We start from the raw sequence: 26,178 nt of genomic DNA on the forward strand, positions 1-26,178 counted from the left end.
TATTTTTTACCTGAAATAAGCCTTTAAGAATTACTACCTTAACTAGTTGCATAATAGTGGGAATTTTATGTGAAAGGATATAAAGTTTATAACAGGTGTACATTAACAAACAGATCCATTTAGAACTCAGATTACTTCTCCTCCCAAATCAGGGAACAAAAATAAATCGACTGTGTTGCAGTTGAAGTCCATTTTTGAGCATACAACACATTGTTACTATGATTTATACACATTTTCATTCATAAAATTAAGTCATTTAAAACCGCAAGAAAAATTGCAAGTTACAAAGACAAGACTTGAATTTCAAAACGATGACTTTCATTTTCTCAAGTATCCATAATACAGGAAAAATCACAAGTCATTCCCTTCATAAATGGTTATCAGCATAGACCGTTTTCCTGAAACATCATTGCACTTTATTTCATAAAATACTCTTCTACAGAAAATATCCATCAAAAAGAAAGAAAAATTATTAATGGTCATTACAAATTTCTTCATTTTGAGTTTAAATGGAGTAATTTTTAAAATTGTTTTACATGTAATTAATTATCTCACTCTTAAAGATACCTACAAACCATATAATGCTATTGCATGCTATATACCTTTATTAATCTTGCCTACAATAAAAAAAAAAAACAACAACGATTTCCAAAAAAGAAAGTTTCAAATATTTGTTTTTATACACAAACCCTTTCTCTGGATTAATTTCATCAAAAGGCCGATTGGGCGAATGAGGAGCTAAAACTACAAAGGGCCTATATATACCAACCAACCAAAGTAAAAAAAATCTTTAAGAAAGATGTAAACTAGTTTCTTTAAAAAAATATCAAGTGAAAATTTCATCAGGATTCATTCATTAAATAAACAATACCACTATTGAACCTGAAGTTGATGTTTTATGTATCATTTTTAACTCAAATTCAGTCCATTAGTGGTGGGATAGGGACAGAGGTGGTATTGGTGATTGTTGTTCAAAAATACAGAAATTGTTGTGCTCAATTTTAAAGCACCACCTTACTAAATAATTCAAATAAATTTATACAAATGAGGGATTTTTACAAGGCATAAATCCTTTCTATATTCATGTATAGGTTGATTGATTGATTGATTGATTGATTGATTGATTGATTGATTGATTGATTGATTGGTTGGTTGGTGTTTAACAACACTATCAGCATAATTGATTGATTGATTGATTGATTGATTGGTTGGTTGGTTGGTTGGTGTTTAACAACACTATCAGCATAATTGCTCTATTACGTGGCAGTCAGTTTTTATTGGTGGAGGAAGCTGGAGTCCCAAAGAGAACCACCAACCTTTGATGGGAAAACTGACAATCCTAGCCAATTAAGATTTGAGTCGAATGCACCTACCATGTACGGGATTCAAACTCACAACCTCAGTGTTATATGGCTATTGATATAGTAGTGACTACTTAGACCACTCGATCACCAAGGCTCCTTCCACATGCAATCGATGGTCATTCCAACACGTCACTATGACTAAGCAGAATCTGGTTCCCTGTTTCAAATTAAACAAATAATAAGTCATGTTTTACAGAACAACTATTGAATCAAAAGCATCTATACCATGGTCTACTTTTCATGTAGATGGAATGTAAATTATATAATAAAGGGAGTAGAAATTAAAATTAATTACTTTCGCTTGAAAATGAACAACTAACTAGACTAAGTTCTCTTTCTTACAATAAACAATTATTAGCATGCCAATGTCTTGCAGTTGTAATTAAAATTCTAACAACAAAGTATTTTTTTGATATTGTCTGATTATTTAACTTAGATCAATTGTTGGAAATTTTATCAAATGCAGTGTAAATGTCCTTGAATGTTAAAATTTTTAGATATTAAATTTGATAGAGTTATAATTCAATCAACATCGAATTATATACATGGACAGATTTTGTACAAAAATCACTAAACACCTAGAAACAAAGGTGAAATCTAACTACCTTGGCCACCTGTACAACTGGGAGGTGCCAGCCAGGTACTTTTCACATCATTTGACTTTATAATCAGCTGATTATCGATAAAGATGTATATTGGGGTGTATAACTGACGACTTTATATTTTTCTACATTTTTCTGGGAGGCAATCATTTTGTCAAGATTAGTCAGTCAATCATTGATAATGTGGTCAGTGATCAGATATTGACATAGCCAGGAGCATCTCTCACCTCTCCTTGTCAAGCCAATTGTCTCTTTGATCACATCAATCATAAAATCATAAAGGTGCAATCGATCTAGTGGTTGTAGATTTCCATCCATAGACAAATTTTTGTGAACTGATATATTTTTTTGTGGAATCGTGCCATATATTATAATTGGATAATTGTCAAATGATACAGTAGTGATTATTATAAACAATTTTCTTGAAGATTGGGATAATTATACTGATACCTGCAGTTCTTTAACAGGTAAGAATTTACATTTTTTTGTTTTGTGATTTAACAGCCATGACTAATCAAGAATAAATGACTAAACATATAGCTCCTGGAATATCCAATTTTCTATGAAAAGCACCTTTATTCTGTATTTAGACCACAACTGAAAATCCTAATGATCATATATTAATTCCAGAAAATCAATGCAGCTACCTTCAAAGTATTCAAAATTTGTCAACTTAAAAAGGTTTTCCTGAAAACATAAAAAATTCCAAAAATGCATTAGTTTCAAAAGATTTTCTATAAACAAAAACGAACCAAAAGATGAGGAAAACTTAAGTTTATTTGTTCAGTGTATGTTCACTGGTGTTAATATGTCTTTTGATTGAGTTAAGCCATTTCAATTGATATTTTATAGTGTGTCTTTCTATGTTGTGATGTTACACTATTGTTTCAGATAAGGGTGAAGGTTTGGTACCATTAAACCCGCTGCAATTGTTTGCACCTGTCCTAAGTCAGGAATCTGATGTTCAGTAATTGTCGTTTGTTGATGTGGTTCATAAGTGTTTCTCGTTTCTAGTTTTTTATATAGATTAGACCATTGGTTTTCCCGTTTGAATGGTTTTACACTAGTAATTTTTGGGGCCCTTTACAGCTTGCTGTTCGGTGTGAGCCAAGGCTCCGTGTTGAAGACCGTACTTTGACCTATAATGGTTTTCTTTTATAAATTTTGACTTGGATGGAGAGTTGTCTCATTGGCACTCATACCACATCTTCTTACATGTAATTAAGCCGTAGTTTCACAATTAGTATCATACAAATGCCATTATAAACTAAATGAGCTAGTAGAGCAATAAGTTTAAGAGAAAAGTAGAGAAAATTATTGAAAATTCTTTAAAACCAGACATTCTAATGAAAGTTTTGTATTCTAAAATTGTTATTTCTAAAAATCGATAATGGTACATATAGCTTAGCTTGAGTGGTGAGTTTGCTTTAGAAATGTTGTGTGCTGCTAAGCTCACTTTTTAGGCAATATAATATTCCTGTAATAGAGTATATGGAACCAACATTTTATTTGATAGAAATTAAAACAAAATCAATGAAAAAACATTATCGTCAGGCATGTTGCAACAATTGTCATTCTTTGTGGAAGGCAGTTTATGGTATGGTTATAATTGAAAATCATAAATATTTTGTTATTTTAAGGCAAATGAACCTTACATTTACAAAATTTAAGTCAGTGAAATTAATTATTTATAATGGCTGTTATAGGAGCAGATGACAAGACCACAATAAAGAATATCAATATTAGCTACTTTTTGTTGGTCCATCTAAACTGGTACATGTACCAACAAAATTAAGGTATTACTTCAGTATATAAAATACATGTCATACAGGTAAACATTATCTTTCTGATCTTAAGAACAATAATAACCCGATTGTGTTGTCCATATTTTGAGAATATCGGTGTAACTCAATGCACATATATGAAACACACCCTTTTTGTTTACATTTTTTGTGATTTCCCTTTTAACAGAAAGTTCTTTTTTAATCAACTCAAATACTCTTTTTAATTCAAAATGAAGTCACAACGAAATATAAGTCTTCACAAAAGCAGCAAAATAGATGATTATTGTTTCATTCAGAATATGTCAAAAATTATCATCATTTTATGGTAAAATCAATTCAAATATTGCCCACACATTGACATAAATTTCTTTATCATTTATAATAGAATGATTATTATTTCATACAGAACTTGAAATCTTTAGACAACTTTGATCTTATTTCCTCATTTTGAATTCCATCAACACTTTCTTTCTTGAAAAATATGAATGATATCATCAAACTTCACATGAATCACACATTTTTTCAAAAATTCATATTTTTAATACATTTTTCAAAATGGTCAAAGTCATCAAATGGTTATAAAGCAAAATGTGAATCTGACAGTTTCTTTAGACATGAAATGCTGAAACTCCTATTTCTTTCTTTGTCACATTACAGATTAGTAATGCCCAACAGAGATGACCTCTGGTGAGAGGTTGAGTTTTAAAATAATACTACTTTATTAGAACTGTACCTTAACATGAAATAAAGCAAATAAAGGGAATAAGAATATGATTATGCAACCCAGCAAACAAGCCACAAAGACACATTAAGGTCAACATGTGGTCTTCAATAATAGACAAATTTCTATACCAATTCCATTTCAAACTCTAACTGTCAAAATCGAGACAAGATGCAAATAGAGACTACCAAAAGCTTATGATTAACACCAACTATTCTTAAAGACAAAATCACACAGTTATAACTACAGAAATAACCACTGAAAAGGTTCCTGACTCAATAACACCTGGTATGGCTATATTACCCCTATTGGTTATCAATACTTCCATTTTTTGTCAAGCCAGCAACATATTGAAGCGAAAGAGAAATATAGTGATTCTACATTCCGGCAGTGTCTGCATCAGCAACATTTAGGTTCAGTGTGTGACTAAAGTTTTTTTATTTAAACATAAATAAAAACCTTGATGGATAATAATGAAACTTGGACAGAAGCTTTTTTATGATTAAAAGACAGTATCTAGAGCAAAAATCTTAAAATATCATTTTCCATTTTTTCCGTATTTTATTGATAAATGAACTTTAAAATGAAAATTTAGATACAGTCTGTAGTTAAAGTATTTTAGACATCTATAACTTTGTCAAACCTTCAGTGAATGTTAAGGAAAGAAGCTTCTAGAAGATTAAGAAATAACACCAATAGAAAAAAGTTTGATTTTTTTTTTAAATTCTGTATTTAACTTAGAAATGGACTTAGGTTACTGACAGCAGTTATCGCAGGTAACTGACAGCAGCAATCACTGGTTATACACTTGGTTCAACAGAACCCTTTACAATTTTTTTTTTCTCTCTTGATCAGTAAAATTAAATCTAAGTTCAGAAAAAACTGATATCATACAAATCAATATAAATAATTAAATAAAATAAAATTTAAGGGTTGATGATGTTAAGTATTTTTCTATAGTTGCTTTAACAAAAGCAGATGACATTTACCACTATGTGGATTAATCTTTTATTACAAATTAATTGAAAATGATGTTGGTACCATCAGATTTAAATGAACACAGAGTATATGACAAAAATCTCCTAAAGACTGAAACAAAGGAACAATAATGACTCAACTGTATTGTCCATCATTTGAGAATTGGTGTAACCAAAACACACCTAAATCAAACACCCTCTTTCATTCCATTTTCTAAAGTCACTTCTTTCATAATCTTCTCAATTATTCCTTTGAATTAAAAAAAAGCAGACACAATGAAATAAAGAATTCACAAAAACAGCAAGATAGATGATTATGATTTCATTCAGAACTTGACATTTTCAGACAATTTAGTCCTTGTTTCCGTGTTTTGATTTCAATCTTTCATTTTTGTCAATCTTCTTTTTCTTAAGGTAAAGATCTGTTTTTACAATGTTATTATTGCCCACACATTGACATATAATTCTTCAGAAATTATAATAGAAGGATGATTATTATATCATTCAGAACTTGAAATCTTCTGACAATTTTGTCCATATTTCCTCATTTTGATTTCAATCTTCAGTTTCATTTTTTGAAATCCATAAATGAAATGTCATCAAATTTTCCACATAAATATCAAATATTTATAAGATAACAAGAAGACTTTGAGGGTATAATATTATTCATATGACAAGTTTCCTTTGGATAATATATGTATTTTGATTTGTAAAATTACCAGTATAACATTTTGATTACTTGATAAATGTATCATTGTAATATATCCTTTTTCTTTATATTGCCAAAGGAGAGGAATTGGGACACTTTTTTGGCCCCTTGAATTCTGAAATGGTTTTCCTCTATCCTTTCTCATACAATTACACCAGTAGTCCTCAATTCGTATGGCAAATGTTTTCAACAAAGTAAATGTTGCCATATAACAGAAGTGAGGGGTTGAATCACTAATATATAACAAAGAAATTATCCTTAGGAGCAATTTTGTTTTTATGAACCTTGTAACAGGAGACTATACTGCATAGGAAACTTTTTATGTACATAACTTTTATATCGATCCTAAAGATTTCTTTTTAAAATGATTAGCTGTTTCATATGTAAGGAGACAACTCTTCAAATATGCATGATGGAAATTAAACTGAATGATAAGTACCCTCTCCTTTTTAAAGGATATAAACTGAATGATAAGTACCCTCTCCTTTTTAAAGGATATAAACTGAATGATAAGTACCCTCTCCTTTTTAAAAGATATAAACTGAATGATAAGTACCCTCTCCTTTTTAAAGGATATAAACTGAATGATAAGTACCCTCTCCTTTTTAAAAGATATAAACTGAATGATAAGTACCCTCTCCTTTTTAAAGGATATAAACTGAATGATAAGTACCCTCTCCTTTTTAAAAGATATAAACTGAATGATAAGTACCCTCTCCTTTTTAAAGGATATAAACTGAATGATAAGTACCCTCTCCTTTTTAAAGGATATAAACTGAATGATAAGTACCCTCTCCTTTTTAAAGGATATAAACTGAATGATAAGTACCCTCTCCTTTTTAAAGGATATAAACTGAATGATAAGTACCCTCTCCTTTTTAAAAGATATAAACTGAATGATAAGTACCCTCTCCTTTTTAAAAGATATAAACTGAATGATAAGTACCCTCTCCTTTTTAAAGGATATAAACTAAATGATAAGTACCCTCTCCTTTTTAAAGGATATAAACTGAATGATAAGTACCCTCTCCTTTTAAAGGATATAAACTGAATGATAAGTACCCTCTCCTTTTAAAGGATATAAACTGAATGATAAGTACCCTCTCCTTTTAAAGGATAAAAATAGGTTCACATTCTATCCATTTTTACCATACTGTATCATACTATATCGTTTACTAACCTTGCTATACATTAATATATAATTCAGAAGCAATCATATACAATGCATTATATTCACATGCTGAAAGATTGAAATATAATTCTTTTTTCATGTCAGCATTTTTTAAAAGTATTAATTCATTCAGAACATAAAAGGTTTGATTTCAGTTTGTAATCTTATTCCCACTATGATGAATGAACATATTATCAAATTTTCACAAAAATCATTAAATATTTATTATAAGCAGTCTTAAAGACAATTCAAAATTCAAGTTATGTTAACTTTTAAATGATATTAAGTTTCAAATTATACAGCATATAATTTGAACTAAAGGTGCCCATGAACTTTTAGTAAATTATTCAACAGACCCAAGTGTTGTAACCAACATAAGACCATGCAGGATGAGCCTTGATGACCATTTTGAGTAATCGAGAAAATTATTTTAAATACATTTTGTCTAGGGTTAAATGATGAAAATTCATAATTATGTAATGGAAATGTAAGCTTCAAAAACCTCTGATATCAATACAAAGATTTCTCCATGATACAATATATTACTACCAAAAAGTAATCCCATTGGGGGCAATAATGGATAGTAGTATTTTTTTGTAGATACCTTCAGCGGAATATTCCTACCATATCTGATTTCTATAGTTCTATCAGAATCAACATCATCTTTTTTAATCTACAAATATGCCTAAGGTTAGGCTTAACAAAGATATTTCCTACTGGATATACTTAACAAATGACTTTTATAAAGAAGTGGTTTCAAAGATTTTTTAACTCAAGAGTACATGTATAATGTATCATCTACCAAGGCCATTGGCTGAGGTTGATATCATGTTTTTTTGGATGATAAAGTTTGTATCAATCAAGTTAAAAGTATTTTAGTTGTTTTACTATATGGCACTTATTCCTGATTAGCCATCACTATATATTCTTAGATTAAGCTTTGGGCTAGACAAAAAGATATAAACCTCCCACTACCCTCCCCAAAATTAATAAATTAATCCGTTAATGGTGTGCCTGGTTAATACAATAGTATATCAGAGAGAACTACCATGAACCTCAGCCAGTCAGTATCTATATTTATTGAACAGTGGAAAATACTGACTTATATACTTCCCATTTTAATTTTGAATCAACAGTATATCTGAATACCACAAAGTCTAAATTTCAGCACACAACCTAGTTACATTTTACTTTTTTTCAAATTCTTTTTTAAAGATCCACTTAAAGTAGAAAAAACAACTTTTGCCTTAGTCTTCAAGCCTTGTATCCACAAGTAACAATGCGACAATTTAAAAAAATTCTTGGATACCACAGACAAGAATATACCATACGACAACATAAATACAAAGAAAGTCACACAATCATCTTCAAGAATAAAATATTTACTTTTATATGTCAATTTTTTGTGAAGAATTTGATTACATAATCTATAGTGTCCAGGATTGTCACCTTCTGTGCAGTATTTCGTTTGATAAACTTTTGACAAATTGATCATAAGAGATCTAGGCCTGTAATTCTTCAATCACATTCCAATTTTACTAACTAATGAACATATTTTCACCTACACTACCTGAGAAAAAGGTACAAAAAGTGTCTACCTTAATTCTAAAACAAACAAATAGAAAAAGAAGAGACATCGAAAAATATTAATCCATTTAAACTAAATGACCAGCCTTCTTCTTTGTAGTATAGATTTTCTGTCTATACGAATTATACTTCATCAAACACACTTCTGAAATAAGCCAAAAATTACGGACTAGCGACAAATCTCAGCCTTGTATGTCATTTTGTCAGTATTATATTGTCATCAGCGGGAACAATACGAGTGACAATTATAGGGAGGATTCAATGATTGGTCATTATCTACTTAACCATGTAATCCATCACTATCAGTCAATTAATATCTTCTACTCACCTGTACTTTTTACCTGAATACCTACTTCCTTTGATGTGATTTTTTGTGGGAAACTATTTAATGGCATGACTTTAGATCTTTGAAGTGAAAAGAAATGGACTAGAATATAATTACTTTATAATGGGAAAAGACAATGATTTCTATCCCAATCAGTGGAATGACATCATCAGTTTTTATGCTCTGGTTTTAGAACTTTTTATGCTCTAGTTTTAGAACTTTTTATGCTCTAGTTTTAGAACATGAGTACTGAAATGTTAGTTGTAAAACCAAAATGATCATAATATATTACTTTGGAAAATATTGATTACCTTCACTTACTGATTAGGATTGCAACAGAAGAGGTGGATTCATTAGTATACATTTACAAAAATTAAAACAAGACAATATATCAAATCATTTACGCCTATGATGAAGGAATTGGTGATAAATGTTTTATCAGAAAACCCATGGGTCCTTTTTAAAAATTCTTTAAAAATCTTTCAAAATTTACGCTTAAAACTTCTCGTGGTACTCAGTTTGATGGATTGAGGAAACTATGGTGAACTTAATGAAGAAGTCTTCTCATATACAAATTGTTTAGAAACAAAATATGTAGATTTTCATTCCTGAATTGACCCAACAGAAAGCTTGAACAAGTTTCCAATGTCTGTTATTGAAAAAAAGATTTATTTTATAGAGCTCAATTTCACCAGGTTCAATGGTATTTTTGAATTTGTATCAATCGTACCTTGAGAACAGTTAACCAAGAAATCATAATAGTTCTGTTGAACTTTAATCAAATAAATGTAATTTCTATGGTATTTTTGAATTCTGTGTATCAATGGACAGAGCATACCTTATATATATATTTTTTTTACAAATGACCTGCATGAATCTAAAATACCTACTGTACAACCTAGGTATGGTATGCAAAAGTCATCTGCACAGGTAGATATTTTCCAACTCTTAAGCCACAAAGCCACAAAGCCGTATTATCCGCCACTTAGTCATTAGGTCCTTAAAAGTCAAGACATTGAATTTATTTGATGTATTTGCCGAGTCTACAAATGGAAAACACTTAGAAGCAAGAGCAAACCAATGATACTGAATATGGTAAAAACAACTGTTGCTTCTCTTGACAAGTCATAACCCAGGAATAATAAAGACAGGCCCAGAGATATAACATAGTGGGGTTATACTGTGATTTCAGTGAGAAAAAAATCTTTAGCATATTGGTTTACATTGAATTTATAAGTTCTCCTTCTGATAATGTGTTAAGATAATATATTAGATGTAAAAATCTTTAATACACATCTTTTTTGTAATGAAATTCAACTGCAAATACAAGACATCAATTCTTAACAATTAAAATGTGTAGAATTTAATCAGAATTCTATTCATACAAATCCTCAGGATAGTATTTTTCATTAGTATCTTCGATGAGGTAAAAAAACACTTGCTAGAATTTATTTCTCATGAAAAATTCAATTTATATTAAAGCTGTCCTCATTATGTATGCAGCAGCAAGCTAAAAGGATCAAGTAATGTTGAAAATAGATCACAATGCATTCTTCTTCCAAAATCTGCTTTAAGTGGAAATTTAAAATGCTGTTTTATTGTCAATAGTGGTGATTCAATGCTTTTTAAAATGATAATTTATCAGTAGATTTATAAACATGTAATATTTAATTACCATTAGGGACCTACTAGAAATACTATTATGACACAAGCTTGCAAAACAAATCCTGTCATTTATACAACTTTGACTTTGAAAGGTTCAAATTTTTAAACTGAACGACTCAAAAAAATTGACAATAAATCTTTTAAAATCAATGAAAAGATGTAAACAGCACCATTATATAAATATGTTTCAAGTGACAGATTTACTTCATTTATTATGCAATTCATACAATAACATTGTTGTATTTCAATAGATGGCTTATCTGCAGAGGAGGCTTCTTAACTGTAATTACCTCCCTTGGATTGGAATCTACACATTAGGCAGAAATAAATATTCACATCAAACAATGACAGGTCTTGAACCTTAATTTGGTATTTGAGGCATTTTTATAAAAAAAAAGATACAGTTTCCTATTGTATTTTTACTTCAGTTATCTGATTAACATGAAAGACTTACATCCACTTCATTTAAACATTGGTGGATTGTTGTCTCATTGGCAATCATAATTCATTTTCTTATTTTTATATTATTCAGGTACAGTACATAGATTTTAAAAGGTACACATTTATATTAAGGGCATAATGCTAAGTAAATGTATTCCAAGGTCAAAACCCCTAAAAATCACAGAATTAAAGACCAACTACTTATCATGATCAAACATCCTAACGAAAGAGAAAACTATAATAAAGTTTCTGCTGTCACAAGGTTATTAAAATATGTATACTGCAAAAGGTCTCACTGCTGCTAAAAAGATTCAATTAAAACATTGCAATAAATCATGATCAACATTATCTGGCAACCTACCTAGACTGTCAGTGGAGTTACATGAATTGTTATGTAAAGAAGCATATAAAGTACTAAAAGGGCATTAACTCTTGCAAAAAAAACATCCAAATAACATGACAACAATCCCTCAAATTTTTTTCTGATGATCTGAAATTATGTGATTATTTTGAAATTTAGTTCACAGCATTTTGCAGCTTACAACTAAAACTTTTTAAGATTCATCTTATTGAGCTTTAAACTCGATGCAGTGGCAGAGCTTCATAAAAGGTAATCATACAAGGTTAAGTACAATAAAACCACAAAGAAGCTTATATAGTCAGCCAAAATGTTTGAATGTATTTCATCTAAATATCTGTTGCATTTGTTAGATTGCTGTCTCATTGAAGTATATCTATTATCTACTTTTATTCATACTGACAGCATTGTATACTTGAAATGAGCTACATGTTTCATAAGTTTTTGGTTTTATCAATTATTTTATTAATTCAGTCTCCTGTAATAAGAAACCTCTTCACCTGATCGATAAAACCATGATAGTATAACTATCAGTTTGACAATATTACAATATAAACTGTGAATCTATTGGATGGAAGTTAACACACCTGACTAGAGGTGCAACAAACTTCAACCTACCTGGACACTGCAGCTGTTCAATATTCTACTGGGCTTTCAATTCACAAAGTGTTTGTATGGAAACTTACATCATCCCGACTGTAATTAAACAAAAACATTACTTGATTACATCCTGTTTTATCAAGTTCTTGTATAATATGCAGATAAGGATACGTTGTTGACTCTTAGCTTTATTAATGACAATGATTTCTCATCAATTACGCTTAAATTTGTTCTGTCACTAGTTAATATCATAGTTTTTACAAATATATTTTGAAAATTAGCTTTTTGAAAGGAATTAATCAGTAAATGTTTGCTGATTGAAATAGATAGCCTATCTTTTGAGTACAAATGCACTTAAAATTGTCTCGTCAGTGTCAATAGCTGAAATTAAAACATGGTAAGCATTTTGGTGGTTCAATATATGTCTTTTTAGTTTAGTTTGTAAAAGCTTAAAGCAATTGTTGGTATGCTTGTATACCTTTTTCTGTTGTGGTAATTAAAGATAAAATATGCTGGTAGTGGTCCCGGTCTTATTTTGATAAGTTAATTAAAACTTATTTTAAAATAAAACCTTTGCACATGGTTTTCCAGGTTTCTTTTTATTAAGTGTTTAAAGGTGGAAGTTTGAAGCCTATGGACCTATGCCCCTGTTGTTAGCTAACTTGTGTAATACAACTACCTCTACCAGCCTTATTAAATCACGATATCATGTAATTTTGATTGAAAATGTTGTGACTGAATTTTGTATTTGGTAGTCAACTCCTTTTTTTTCTAATCAACAAGGAAAATCATGACTTTACTTTTGACAAACTGCAGTCATTCCCATTTTTTCTGACACCATATAATTCATGAAACTATCTATTTTGACAAATTCAAATAGCTGGGAATGTTTGTTTAATTGCTGCTTGTTTAACAGTCAGTGGGAAATAAGTTATGCACATTCTGAAATAGACTTGAAAATGAGGATATGTAGGAAATTTGCCTTGCAACACCTACAGACCCATCAGAGAGTTGTTGCAAGGATTCTTTAATGTTCAGAGACCATTTGTGCACTTGTGCATCATATTTAACGTCTCCATTCCGACTGGACATTGCCGAGTCTTCATACACACCACACAGCCAAATGGACACTCCTCTTTAACAAAGGTTATACTGCTGGACTGGTAAGTCCAAGGAGGACCATATTTTATACCCCAGTCAACCCTTAGGGTTTGGCTGGAAATGGCAAGTGACACAAAAGCAGAAGCAGTTTTTAAATTGACCTTTTCAAAAAACTGCAAACTTTTTGTTTCTAAATCACTAAATGTATATTAATGGCCACAACTATATTGAATTTTTAAACTTCAATTATGCAGACTACTGCAGTCATTTATAAACAACAAATTAAGAATCAATTGAGTTATGCAAATATCTCACCTTATGTTGATAAACAAGACCATGGGAAAGCAAATGCATACTTATGCAGCTAACAATTTTGATATGCAGGTGTTGAGGCAGGTCAAAGCAACCCATACACCTTCATTATTACTGTTTTCTTTACGTACTTGAAAGCTAATGAATCAGAGGTAAAAACATTCAAATTTTAACATATACTGGGCATTCTAACTCAAACCATTCTTAAGTTTCACCTCCTTTAGATCTTTGTAAGATTATTTTGATAAAATGGTATCTAATTCTTCATGATTACCTCAGTTCTCAAACTTTTTATGTTTGAAATGTCTACAATTTTATCTCTGTGCTCATCAGGTGCCTTAATGTTGGTCAAACTTCACCCTGTGTCCCAGCAGCTAATCTTTATACTTTATCTGAAATAAATTCACACAAATGTTATTTTTTAATATATGGTAATCTATTACATAACGATCTTCATTAATATAAATACATCATATATTACAATTTGTGTTAAGATACTATTACATTAAGATTGTTGCAAAATTTTAATGTTTGTTAAAAGCTTCTCTATGCATATTTAAATATTTGAAGAATGTGTCTGAGGACACGAATGAGTTTCATAAAATTTGCATGAGGCAAACTTAAGTTACCGGTAGTGTGTGGAAACGAAAAAAAAATTTGCAATTTTCCAAGTTATAAAGGGCATAAATCTAGAATGGTAAGTGACTCATTGTCCAAATTCTAACTATGTAACTCTGTCTGCAAGTTGTGGTTCTTAGCATTGTGTATGAGTTTCATAAAATTTGAATGAGGCAAACTTAAGTGTAGGGAAACAAAAAAAAATCTTAAGTATAAAGGGGCATAACTCTAGAATGGTAAGTGGCTTACTGCCAAAATGAACTCTGTCTGTGTGTTTTTGTTCTTGGCCTTGTGTATGAGTTTCATAAAATTTTGAAAAGGAAAACATTAGTTAGTGCAAAAAAGAAAAAAAACCAGAAGGAAGGACAGAGGGAAGGTCAAGGGTAAAACTTTATGCCCCTTTCTCCTAGCGGCAGGGACAAAGAAAAATGTTTATTAACAGAAAAGAAGGCATACTGTGTATTCAATCATGACACAAAATCCCTATATGAAAGGAATGGTACTTTTATAACTATTTTTCATTTCCAAGTCACACTGAGGTCTTCATTATGGAACAAAAGCTTGAACTTCACTACAAGATCAAGTCACAGTTTAAAAGAGTTCAAGAATCAATTTCGCAATATATCAAATTTTGAAGATTCATATCATTTACCAAATTTCCTGTACCTCTTCACTAGCAAATTTTCAAATGATTTGGGTGTACAATGTCAGTCATATTTAAAATGACAAAAGAGAATAAGAACTTTATATAATGCTATTCACTCTCATTGGCATTACCTACAACTTATTTCTATGGGAAAATCTAACATCACATAAAACCCTTCAGGTAAAAATATACTTCAGACATTTTCTCACATTGAACTTAAAGATAAAGCAAACCACAAAATTACAAAGGCGTTGAAAAAATATCACAGCTTGGTATCAGTATCGGTACATCTTTGATATCTTAAACTACCGCTGAATTGTCATTTGTCTCTTTCATTTTTCCGGCCTACCCAATATGATGTCTATTATTTACAGAAAAAATCAAGTTGACAAAATAGAATCTGTCTGTTAAATTACAAAATTTAGTTAAAAAAAATAAATGTTTGCTCAAATTTATCATTGTCATAAAGATAATCTTTCATTATTGATTTCACAGTCAGACTCCTGTCAAAGTTATGCTGTTTGGAGAAAATCATATCAAAACCTTGTCAAGGTACAGAATTCTTCAGATAAAATTCTCATATCTTTATAAAAAATCAATTTCATCAAACATCAAATCATAATCTAATACACATTTAATAGAAGCATTGAAAATAGACCATAGCATGTCTGTTGCCTCCTGGTTAACAATATACATGTATTTCCAATCAAACAAGTATGTTGCCTCAAGTAATACCAGTATATAACTTTAAAAAGAAGAGATATGATGGAGTGGATGACATGAGTACAGTTGACGATATTAGAGTTTTTGACAGCATGATTTCTAAATCAGCAGTTTAAAAAGTACTCTGAGAGTGCTTTAAGTATATCTCACTCATGCATTCTTTTTAACACATACATTTTTTTTAGAATATCACCAAAATAAATGGCTGTGAAAAAGTATCCACTTTGACTCAATCAAGTAAAAGTGACAGTCAGGAAAACTGGTCCAATTCAGTGGCACTTTAACAGTATAACATGATTTTTAAAAGACTAATCTCTGATTTTTTTTAACTGCAGTGACCACCTTCTCCCAGAATCAGTGTATGGAAGTTGACAGGTATAGACTTCATATATGATTACATGTATACTTTTCAAATTGATTTGCAAATATTAAATTTGCATTTATGATACCAAAATACTGCAGAAATGTATTCTGAACTGAGTGATAATGTCTTTAAAAGTGAAATATGTAATTTTTGAAATTCAGTGTTGCAATTTACGTAATAACAATTTCACTAGCCAAGAATTTTGTTTTGGATTTTGTTTGATAAAGAAACCAATGCATTTTCTGGATAAAAATCATCCAAACTATTCAGTCATTAAAATTTAATGATAAAAATTTGTTAAAGATATAAATTTCACATTACTGACTTAAGATTTAAAGTGAATAACTTGCACTGATTGGAATATTTGAATGATAAACATGCAATTATCATTCAAAATGTTATGTATCAAACAGTAGGATATGTGTAGATGAAATATGGACTTGTAGTATGACAGGTGCAATATAGTAAACACAATCTGTTACCTTATCAGTGCTCTCAAATTCAAGCACATTATGACTTCATTTTAGATGATTTTAAGTATATCTCAAGTCTTCAAGAAAAATGTAAGCCTAGAATAGTAAAAAAGTGAGCCAGCTGATACTTAAAACTTTTCTCTACTTTACTAAGTTAAAGGATTTACCAGTTTTTCTTTGAAGCACTCTGGTCTGTCAAAAATATTTGAATGCAAAAATCAAATGACCTTGCATGGATATCTTTTTCTAGATTTTCATTACATTTTTTTTTTTTTGTACAAAGCTTATAGTGACTCTTTTCACATAACATCTTATTGTTAAAACTAAAGGTATACTAAAAGTAATTTCACTTGTAAGATTAATATAAGTTGTCATTTTTTTGGTTGTATTATTCATAATGACACAACTCCTTGACTATAAGAAATCACACATTTGTCTCTACAATAATTAAAGGAGAAATAAGCAATTTCTAAATAAGTTACTGCGACTTGATTATAAGTGGTTCTCTCTCCACCAATCGCAATTCGTTCAAAATTCCGATCCAATTGCAATTTGTTTTATCAAATCAAACTGTTCAACTGGTCAGAAATTTTAAGCAACCACTGTAGAGAACCACCGTAAAGTTATCAAAGTGCAAAGTGAAAAAATAAAGCATACTTACAACCCTACAATATAAATAAGAAGATGTGGTATGAGTGCCAATGAGACAACTCTCCATCCAAGTCACAATGTATAAAGAGTAAACAATTATAGGTCAAAGTATGGCCTTCACTCTTGGCTCACAACGAACAGCAAACTACAAAGGGTCCCAAAATGACTAGTGTAAACAATTCAAACATTAAAACTTGAATTTCACTTTTGAGATTGCAAGCTGCAGGATTTAACCTTGTACATTACCATCAAAACAGGTTGAAGTAAAATGATACAAAACTGCTGAATCAAATAAAATATCAGAATCACATGCATCAGGTTAATAAGCAATGAATTACTTTAACCTTAAGCTTAAATTAAGTTCAACTTATTCTTCTTCCTGATTGCATGCAAATCAGTGTAGTTTATAAATAGTTATAGAATATTTATGACTTTTTAAATACTTTATGCAAGGAGTGACTGCTTGAAGTGGATGAGGTATCTGGCAGGTTTAGTTGTCCTGACAGGATAGTTAGTCAGGTATGAAATCATCTCAGACAAGATAAGCCAGAAATCAGACAATACTATAGACATAACAAACAAGTCCAGATCAAAATCTTTGTGGTTTGTGCGAATAATGAATAGAGAAAATTTCTTTATCTCATCATCCTAGACTCTCAAAATTTTGTTGTAATAGCCTATAACTTATTCCTGAAATAGCTTCGTTTGACTAAAGTGTCCATCATCACTAACACAAGTAATTCTGTATTTTTGTATTATTTTCATAATTTTGTTTTTTATTGTCAATTAAGTCCTCAAAACTTTGGAACATTTGGGAAATTCTGTCTGCAAACTTCACCCTTTTTTTTTAATAAATAATCTGCACCTATACAAAATAGCATAATCAGCAAACCTGACCTGGAATTGACATTGTGTTGAAAATGTTGACTTTGTGTACCTTTCTATTAATTTGACTTGTTTGAGGCCAACTCCATGTACCCTGGTAGCCTATACTTATTTGAACTTGATTAGGGCAAAATTCAGTTAGAAAAAAGCTACTCAAAGTTATAAAATATTAATGTGAGATAAGGGTCTATTCACAATCTCTAAAAATTGGGGTTATTTTAAAGACTCTAATACAAGCCACCTCAAACAACTTATTCCTTGTTCTGTGTTCATACTACTTTTCTTACTGTGGCAGACTTGGCAAATTAGAATTGTAATAAAAGTTCCCTATCCATTCCCGTTTTTTTCAAAGCCAATAAAAAATATCCTCTCTGTCAATCTGTCACTTCAGAAATAAATCTGTATTAAGACTAACTGTATAAGAACTAATGAAAATAATCATCAAGAAAAAAAAACCAAATATTAATAAAACATCCACTAGCACAAAAATCTATCAAATGAGACAAAATAAGGGTTTTACTCAAAATCTGGCACTTATTTTGCCCCACTGCTTCAATGACACAAAATTGCATATTGCATATGTCACAGCACACAGCATCTAGTGATAAATCACAGCAAAAATGCATGAATTATCCAAAAATAAAAATACATGTAACATTCCAACAGCAGTGCTGAGGCAGCCTATTACATATTGGCAAAATAAGAACAAAACAGGAGTTATTTCCCTTTGATGCGTATTGAGGAAGGAAACAATACAATCCAAAATACCTATCTATAAATTATGCAATATAATTATACATCAATTATGTTAATTAGGCAATTAGCACATTAAGTTCATGTGTTTTCTCTATCATAAAATACAGATGGGAATTGGCAAGCAAAATATATATTATCCTGTTCATCGCAATAAATTACGAGGTCAATATCATATCACATCCTTCACATTCAGGAAATCTCCGTAACTAATTTTTTACCGCTGATTGATTGTTCAATCATTTTGAGTGTACAAAACCCTGATAAAGGTATGAATATCTGGTCTTGACATTTATTTAATAACATAGGGGCTATTACTTTTATATCATGATAATAGTTACGCCCAAAATTGATATAGGGGCAATTCATTTTGTTTACACCTGTTTCTATGGAAACAAGAAGTAAACGGCAGGAAGAAGTAAGAGGAAGTTTTTACATCTGAATTGCATTCTGTTGTAGTAAGATCATATCTGTTTTTTGTCAACAGAAGTCGCATTAGATGCAAAGCACTTAAGTTTCCATGTCAAGATGTTAAGAGTTAAGTGACTGTTTATTTTAATATACCTGCCATCTTCAATATAAGCCCAACTTTGAAGGTTTTCTCTATCGTAAAATTCTACAAAACAAAAGGTGTAAAGAGTAAAAACATTTAAAAAAATTTTTTTTTTGAAAATCTGAAATGTTACATCCATCACAAAAGCTAAAAAAAATAAATATAACTTACAAAATCCTCTTCATGACTGTCATCTTAAAAAGTGCATGAAATATGATAATTTCTCATTAATTGTACTAGTAACGTCACTAATTGGAAGGAACTCTAAGTTATTAAATCTGGACAGATATCAAAACTAGAAAAAGCAAACATTTATCAAGAAGTTGTTGGAATGGCTTCAACAACGATTCTGTATCATAACAAAAAATTTATATAACAAGAAAGTGAGGTACAGATGATTTGTCATAGAAAACATAAACAAATTATAATGGGAAATCTGTAAAAGCATAATGAAATTCTTTCAAGCGGATTAAATTATAAATCAGATGAATGAAACATAAAAAGCAACAAGTTCTGTTAAACAAGCTGTAGTAAGACATCTGGTAGGGAAGTTAAGACATTCTCTGGATCCATGCCCAGTGCCTCTCACAGGACAAAGTTTGCAGGGATTTTATAACATGGAATCTTAAGTCAAACAATTTGTTTACATTTAGATGTACAGGTGAGTCTGAGATTAATTCTTGTAGACTTTAATTATCTTTATTTACCAATAATGTTGTTTGTTTTTATAGATAACATTGAAGTTAAGGTATCAATGTATAAAGGCTTCATACAGAGTGGCCTCAACTTGTCCTTAATTCATTAGACTTGTTACAACTTTAGTTAATTAGTGTACTACTTTAGATCTTTTTTGTGGACAACTTTATGAGAAAATTTTGGCTAAAGTCTGCTCATCAAATGAAGGTTAATCAATTATATGTCTGTTATTTAGTTTTTGTTAAGGACATTTCAGAACAGAAAGTGTGTTGCTGTTTATTTTTATTTATGAACTGGTATTAAAACACATTTGTTTCAAATTTTCAAGATGGGTAAATCATTGTAATTATAAGCTTTGTAAAAAACTTGTTTGATTAGATACAGTAATGTATTTAAAGATGCAAATGACAATTAGGCAGTTGATCACATTTTGCTTAGTATAATATGAGACACAGTTGTATTTAGGTATACTGGATTAATGAAATTTTTAAATTGTCTTTTCATAAAGTTTCACTCAAGTTTATAACATAGAAGTACTAGTCCAACAAAACGAAGTACTCTATGAAAAAAGAAACCAAAGGTAAAAACAACAGTCCAATGTGTCTTATCATATTGCTCTGATAGAGTTATAAGAAAGAGGGCTGAGCACTCATAAAACTTTTGTATCCCCCCTCAAGTTGTGCATGCTATAAGTCAAATACTTAGTCCCTAGTTTAGATGAGATACATGATTGATTAAGCTTGTCATGTTATAGTAAATTCATTTGTCTATCATTTAAGATCATGTTGTCACCCTCTATATATCTTGTTGGTTTAATGGTTTTGTTTGGTTGCTGTATCACTGCTGTATACTTAACATCTTTTCCATTTTTTTTTAGGTTTATTAGAATGATTAGTACACACAACAATAGATTTCAGTAATCCATACAAAACATTACAAAAATAAGAAGCGCAGTGTGTTTACAAATGAGACAACTCTCTACCAGAGACCAAATGACGTAGAAGATATTTCTTATAGGTCACTGTACAGCCTTCAACAATGAGCAAAAACCATTCCACAAACCAAGCTATATTGGCCCCCAAATGATAAATGTAAAACAATTTAAATGTGGAAAACAATTTAAATGTGGAAAACCAATGGCCTGATTTATGTACAAATCAATAAACAAACAAAAAATATGATATACTTCAACAAATGACAACTACTGAATTACAGGCTCCTGACTTACAAACTCCTGATAATGTTTGAATAAAAAGAGATGTAAGATAAACTTTAATGAGACAACAACCCAACAATACATAAAAAAAAATCCAGTGGACATTTCATCAGTGATGCATACTGGGAAGGAAAATTGATACAAAACTTAGGATTGATTGACTGATTCATTGGTGTTTAACACCACTTTCAGCACTACTGTGCTATTTCATGGCGGTCAGTGTTCATTGGTGGAGGAAGCTGGAATGCCCAGAGAGAACCACCTACCCTTTGGTAGGAAAACTGACAATCCTAGTCAATTAAGATTGCCACGTGAGGGATTTGAACTCACAACCTCAGTGTTGACAGGCTAGTGATACAGTAGTTCGACTTCCTAAACCACTCGGCCACGTGAAGGATTCGAACTCACATCCTCGGTGTTGACAGGTTACTGATACAGTAGTTTGACTACTAATACCACTCGGCCACTGAGACCCCTCAACACTTTGGAAGAAAGATGTGAAATATCAATTTTTTTCTAAGGTTTTGGTTGACATTATGTGCAGTACAAAATATCTTTTTATTCAAAATAGTCCCTTATGAAATAAACCAGGTTATTTAATGTTACTGGTGATTTTCTAGTCTAATAGAACTGCAAATACTTGTGATGTTTTAGTTTAATAGAACTGCAAGCACTTGTGATGTTTTAGTTTAATATAACTACAAGCAAATGAAAATCTAAAGATAACTTACTAATTATTGGTCAGCATACAATCTTACTTCAAGAAGCGATACTTAACTTCATGAAATATAATTGGACATAGACAGTATTAATAGGACTGTAACCTCCAGTAAAATTCTGTCTGAAAAAAGCAGATAAAAACAATTTTACTAAATCTATGTTCATTTTACAGATGAGGTTTAAGATTACGAACAAAAATTTCAGTTACTCAGCAAATGTAGCAGAGGATAGAAATGCATGTCATCTAATTTTGACCATCTACCAATTTTTATGTATAAATAACAATCCATTTTCCATTTATAATATAGTTGAATCATACCCAGAAAAATCATGCTTTCAGTACACACTGTTCCAGAAAAAAAAGTGTAAATTCCACAAAGTAAATATGTGTAATTAGTTGTTTACACGTGTAAGTCAACAATAATTAAGTAATTATTCCTCATCCTGATACCAACTACTAAAACAATCAAAAGTGATGTTTTCTCCAGATCTTTGTGTTAAAATTTGGCAGCTTTTACAATAAAAAAAGATTATGTTTTGTCAAAGATAAATGGGAACAAGGTGTTTCAATACAAAAATCGACAGCACATTGATTTTAGTAGAAACTAGATTTATCAGCCAACTGACTGATCAATGTGTTTAATGCTACTTGTAGTAACTTATAGTAGAAGCAAAATAGTTGTTTGAAATACATTGATCTCAAAATATATGTACTTATAAAAGGAGTTCAACTCCATTCTTTTTCTTATCAACATTTGAGTCAGTACCTTTGCACTTTTTTCACTAATTAGTGTGAATAGAGTGCACCTTGATTTTTTGTTCTACAAAAAAGTCAAGGTTAAAAATAGCAAATATTGTATCAAAATTCATTGACTGATAAGCTTTTAAGATAACATACCAATATAGCAATAGCAGATACTAAAGTCTAATTAGGAGGGGATGGGGATGGGAAGGGGGTTCTTATCAGATTGTGCCATAGTTTGATTGAAATTTTGTTAAAAGTGTTTAAACCAACCCTTCTCAACAGATTTGGTAACAGGTTAGGGGATCTACCTTTCTATACTCCTTTCGTTTAGCAAGATCTTCCATAATGATTTATCTTACACAATATTGTATAAGAGATTATAATACATCAAAAATACAGTAATTTTTTGTGACACACATAAATTGTAATAACAAATTAAAATCTCCATTCACTGACCAGGCATTCAAATCAATATGGTATCAATGAAGTTGAGTTGTCTAATGAAACTGAAACCATCTTTTACATTCAAAATTGTAGTCTTAAAACTAAAATTCAAGAAGAGAGTTCATATCAGATTCTTTTTTTTTTATTAAAAAAAAACTTTCAATTTTTTATAAAGGTACTTGGTACTAATCAGGCACTTCACTTTTATCAAGTCTTAGTTACTGCATACTTGTAGGTCAAATGATGATATGTAATCAATTATTAATACAGTCATTAAGAGCATCATTTAACTTGATTTTTGTAATAATAGCAAAAAATAGCAAAAGTAAAGTACTTCTTAAATAGAGTTACACCCACTATGATGAAATGAAAGCTGCTAATATATTTCTTCCTATGACCATTGAGAAAAATTGTCTGTGTCATTGATGAAATTATAATAGACAAAACCTTATTTTCTTGTAAACTATGCCCCTGATCTTTACCAAGGTTTAGATTCTTATAGTAAATCAGAAATCAAGAACAGATGGACAGAACAAATTGCTTGTAACATTATACACCATAAACTGTGTGGCATACAGGTATAATGAGTTTAATGTTTTTGCCCTTATAATTAAGAAGCTTAGTGCAAAATTTTGTATTTGATGATGATATAAAATTTGTATCAAAAACAAACATATAGGCTTGAAACTTGGCATTAGATATGGGTTTATCAGAATGCACCCCAGAAACAAAATAATATTCGTAGCATTCCTCATAGATAAAAAATGTTCATGCTCTCAATGTTATACTGTTTGCCTAGGTCGTATGATAATATTTTTCAGTTTTTATTTTTTAATAATGTTTAACAAAGATAGTACATAGGGCATATCTCTCTCTCAAAGTGCAGTTTACAACTTGGAATAATTTTTTCTGCTTTGTTTTATCTTTGTTTTGAAAAGGGTTATTTTTACTTGTTAATACATGTAGTACCATTAACCTATTTGCATTCTAATTCACCTTGACCTTTCTTTATTTAGAAAATCAAGCCAAGCATAATGAGAAAGACCCTACATTAATCAAGATGTCCTTATTCCGCTGTTATATCATTATAAAATAATAATGTAATAAGTAAAACTAAACATTGATGGAAAAACTGTATGACAGATTGAGTTCATCTCGAAATTTATTGTTCAATCACAAACACTTTAAGGCAGTAAGGATTTTTGAAACTACCACAGTTTCATTATATCAAAGAAAGCACTATGCAAGTTTCAAGAAATGTACATTAAGTGTCTTACGGTATGGGTTTTTCTCATTGTTGAAGGCCGTACAGTTGCCTATAATTGCTTACATACACTTTATTTGAACTTAGCTGAATAGTTGGCTCATTGGTAATCATACCTCATCTCCTTATTTTTATATTGTCCTGCCTTCAGCAATATAACAATATTGTTCAAGTTGCACATTTCATATATAACTCACTAAGCAGCTTTGCCAGGCCAAATTCTTAGGGATAGATCAAATGCAACATTTTCTTCTGCAGTAAACAACTTTTGTAATAGTTCTCTGAGGAGCCTCTCCTTTATTTTACCATCTGAAGTATAAACAATGTTATGAGTTAGGAGGAGTAGCCATACATTGTTTATAAACATGGAAAACAACAATACCTACTTGTGATGTATGGGTTAATGCCCTTGCCTTATCTATGCCACACTTGTATGACATGCATTCTTGTCATAGTATGCAGATAAGACACTGTTATATCAATAAGTTACATAACTCGGCTACGCACCAAGATTTCTCTTATTTCTGTGATTGTATTTTACGCACTATGAAGCGAGCCAAAGATATCGGAAATCTTCATGATTTTCTGACATGTAAACTATAATAATGTACAGTTTTTGGAACCTTGCTTATTTTCTTCGCAGCATCACAGTTTTGATCTTTCAACATTAAAATTCAGTAGTTGTATTCAGTTATCTTTAAACATCTGTAAGGCAATTTTGTCTGCAGTCTCTATCAGATTGACACTGGTCAGTAATAGCACTTTGATAGGATTTTATCTGATAAGCCAACCATTCCAACAGATAGTAATTAAATTTTATCTTTCCCACGAGGTTTCAACCTGTTAAAGGCTTCTTTTGCTATTTCAGAGATGTTTGGGATAAGCAACTCTTGTTTTTATTTCTACAACTTACATGACATGTACATTTGATAAAAAAAGTTGACACACTTCTTTAACAGTTGGGAGGTGTGCAATGACATTCAATAACAGATGTTTAAAAACAACTGCTGAATAATGCTCAAACAGATATGAACCAACTGAAACTGCAAAAATATCAGTTGTACAAACTGAACTCCTTAAAAATTCCTAAATTTTTTCAAGGTACAACATCTAAAAAATTAAAAAATAAAACTGCAGGTTTTTAAGCACTATTGAAAACTGTTAAGGTTTAGTATAATTCTCAATCAAATTCACTGAGACATGCTTACAGTGCCAATTTTACCCACTTCAAAAGGTTTTTTTAAGTTCAAAAAATTTTGCCTATAGTAAAAACTCTACAGAATTTCATTCAATTCATCTGAAAATCAATGCAACACAGCACAATTTTGCTGGTTTTTCAATTTTCAAAATCGCACAACCCCTACAACTGTAAATTTTACCTAGCACAATCTTATTTAAATACATACAATCTTAGAGTAACCATAGCTTACATGTACCTCCCTTTAATTTTCCATCTTACCTTAAGCTGCTGAAACAATTATGAGCAAAAACAAGAAATGAGATTAAATAATAAAGAAACATCATTTTATATAACTGTCAAAGGAATAAGGTTGGAATAGGGTTATTTCTATGCTTCAAGTGCCTTTGTGGGGTTAATTAATATTCAACTTGACTGGGTCAATCATTTCCATAGGAAATTAACTTATTTTCTCTGAAAGCATTTTTCTTAACCGGCTCATCAATTAATGATTATGAAGCTTTTGTTTTCTT

General features: G+C 30.5%; 2 protein-coding genes and 1 long non-coding RNA gene across 15 annotated transcripts in view; 2 read left to right on the plus strand and 1 right to left on the minus strand.

The window, feature by feature from the left end:
• The window catches only part of LOC127698610 (mitochondrial import inner membrane translocase subunit TIM50-C-like), a 323,025-nt gene that overhangs the window by 83,971 nt on the left and 212,876 nt on the right, over nt 1-26,178 (plus strand). The window lies entirely within an intron of this gene.
• LOC127698629 (uncharacterized) overlaps nt 1-26,178 on the minus strand; it is a 134,975-nt gene that overhangs the window by 35,184 nt on the left and 73,613 nt on the right. For 4 of the 7 annotated variants that reach the window (XR_007980916.1, XR_007980914.1, XR_007980912.1 and 1 more), the window contains 6 exons: nt 22,027-22,136; nt 19,395-19,446; nt 13,992-14,109; nt 12,323-12,400; nt 10,131-10,239; nt 1,374-1,521 (listed from right to left, as the gene is read on the minus strand). This is a non-coding gene — a long non-coding RNA (uncharacterized LOC127698629). Of the gene's footprint in view, nt 1-1,373; nt 1,522-10,130; nt 10,240-12,322; nt 12,401-13,991; nt 14,110-19,394; nt 19,447-22,026; nt 22,137-24,665; nt 24,778-26,178 lie in introns of all 7 variants that reach the window. The other 3 variants (XR_007980913.1, XR_007980917.1, XR_007980918.1) reach the window with 3 other exon arrangements.
• The window catches only part of LOC127698602 (delta-like protein D), an 84,149-nt gene continuing 59,898 nt past the window's right edge, over nt 1,928-26,178 (plus strand). Inside the window, exon 1 of one of the 2 annotated variants that reach the window (XM_052202136.1) lies at nt 1,928-2,433. The gene's annotated coding sequence lies outside the window, so the exon portion shown is untranslated. Of the gene's footprint in view, nt 2,434-19,703; nt 20,045-26,178 lie in introns of those variants that run through there. The other variant, XM_052202138.1, reaches the window with a different exon arrangement.

This window comes from Mytilus californianus, unplaced genomic scaffold (assembly GCF_021869535.1).
Source record: "Mytilus californianus isolate M0D057914Y unplaced genomic scaffold, xbMytCali1.0.p SCAF_4, whole genome shotgun sequence".
Taxonomy (NCBI): Eukaryota; Metazoa; Mollusca; class Bivalvia; order Mytilida; family Mytilidae; genus Mytilus; species Mytilus californianus.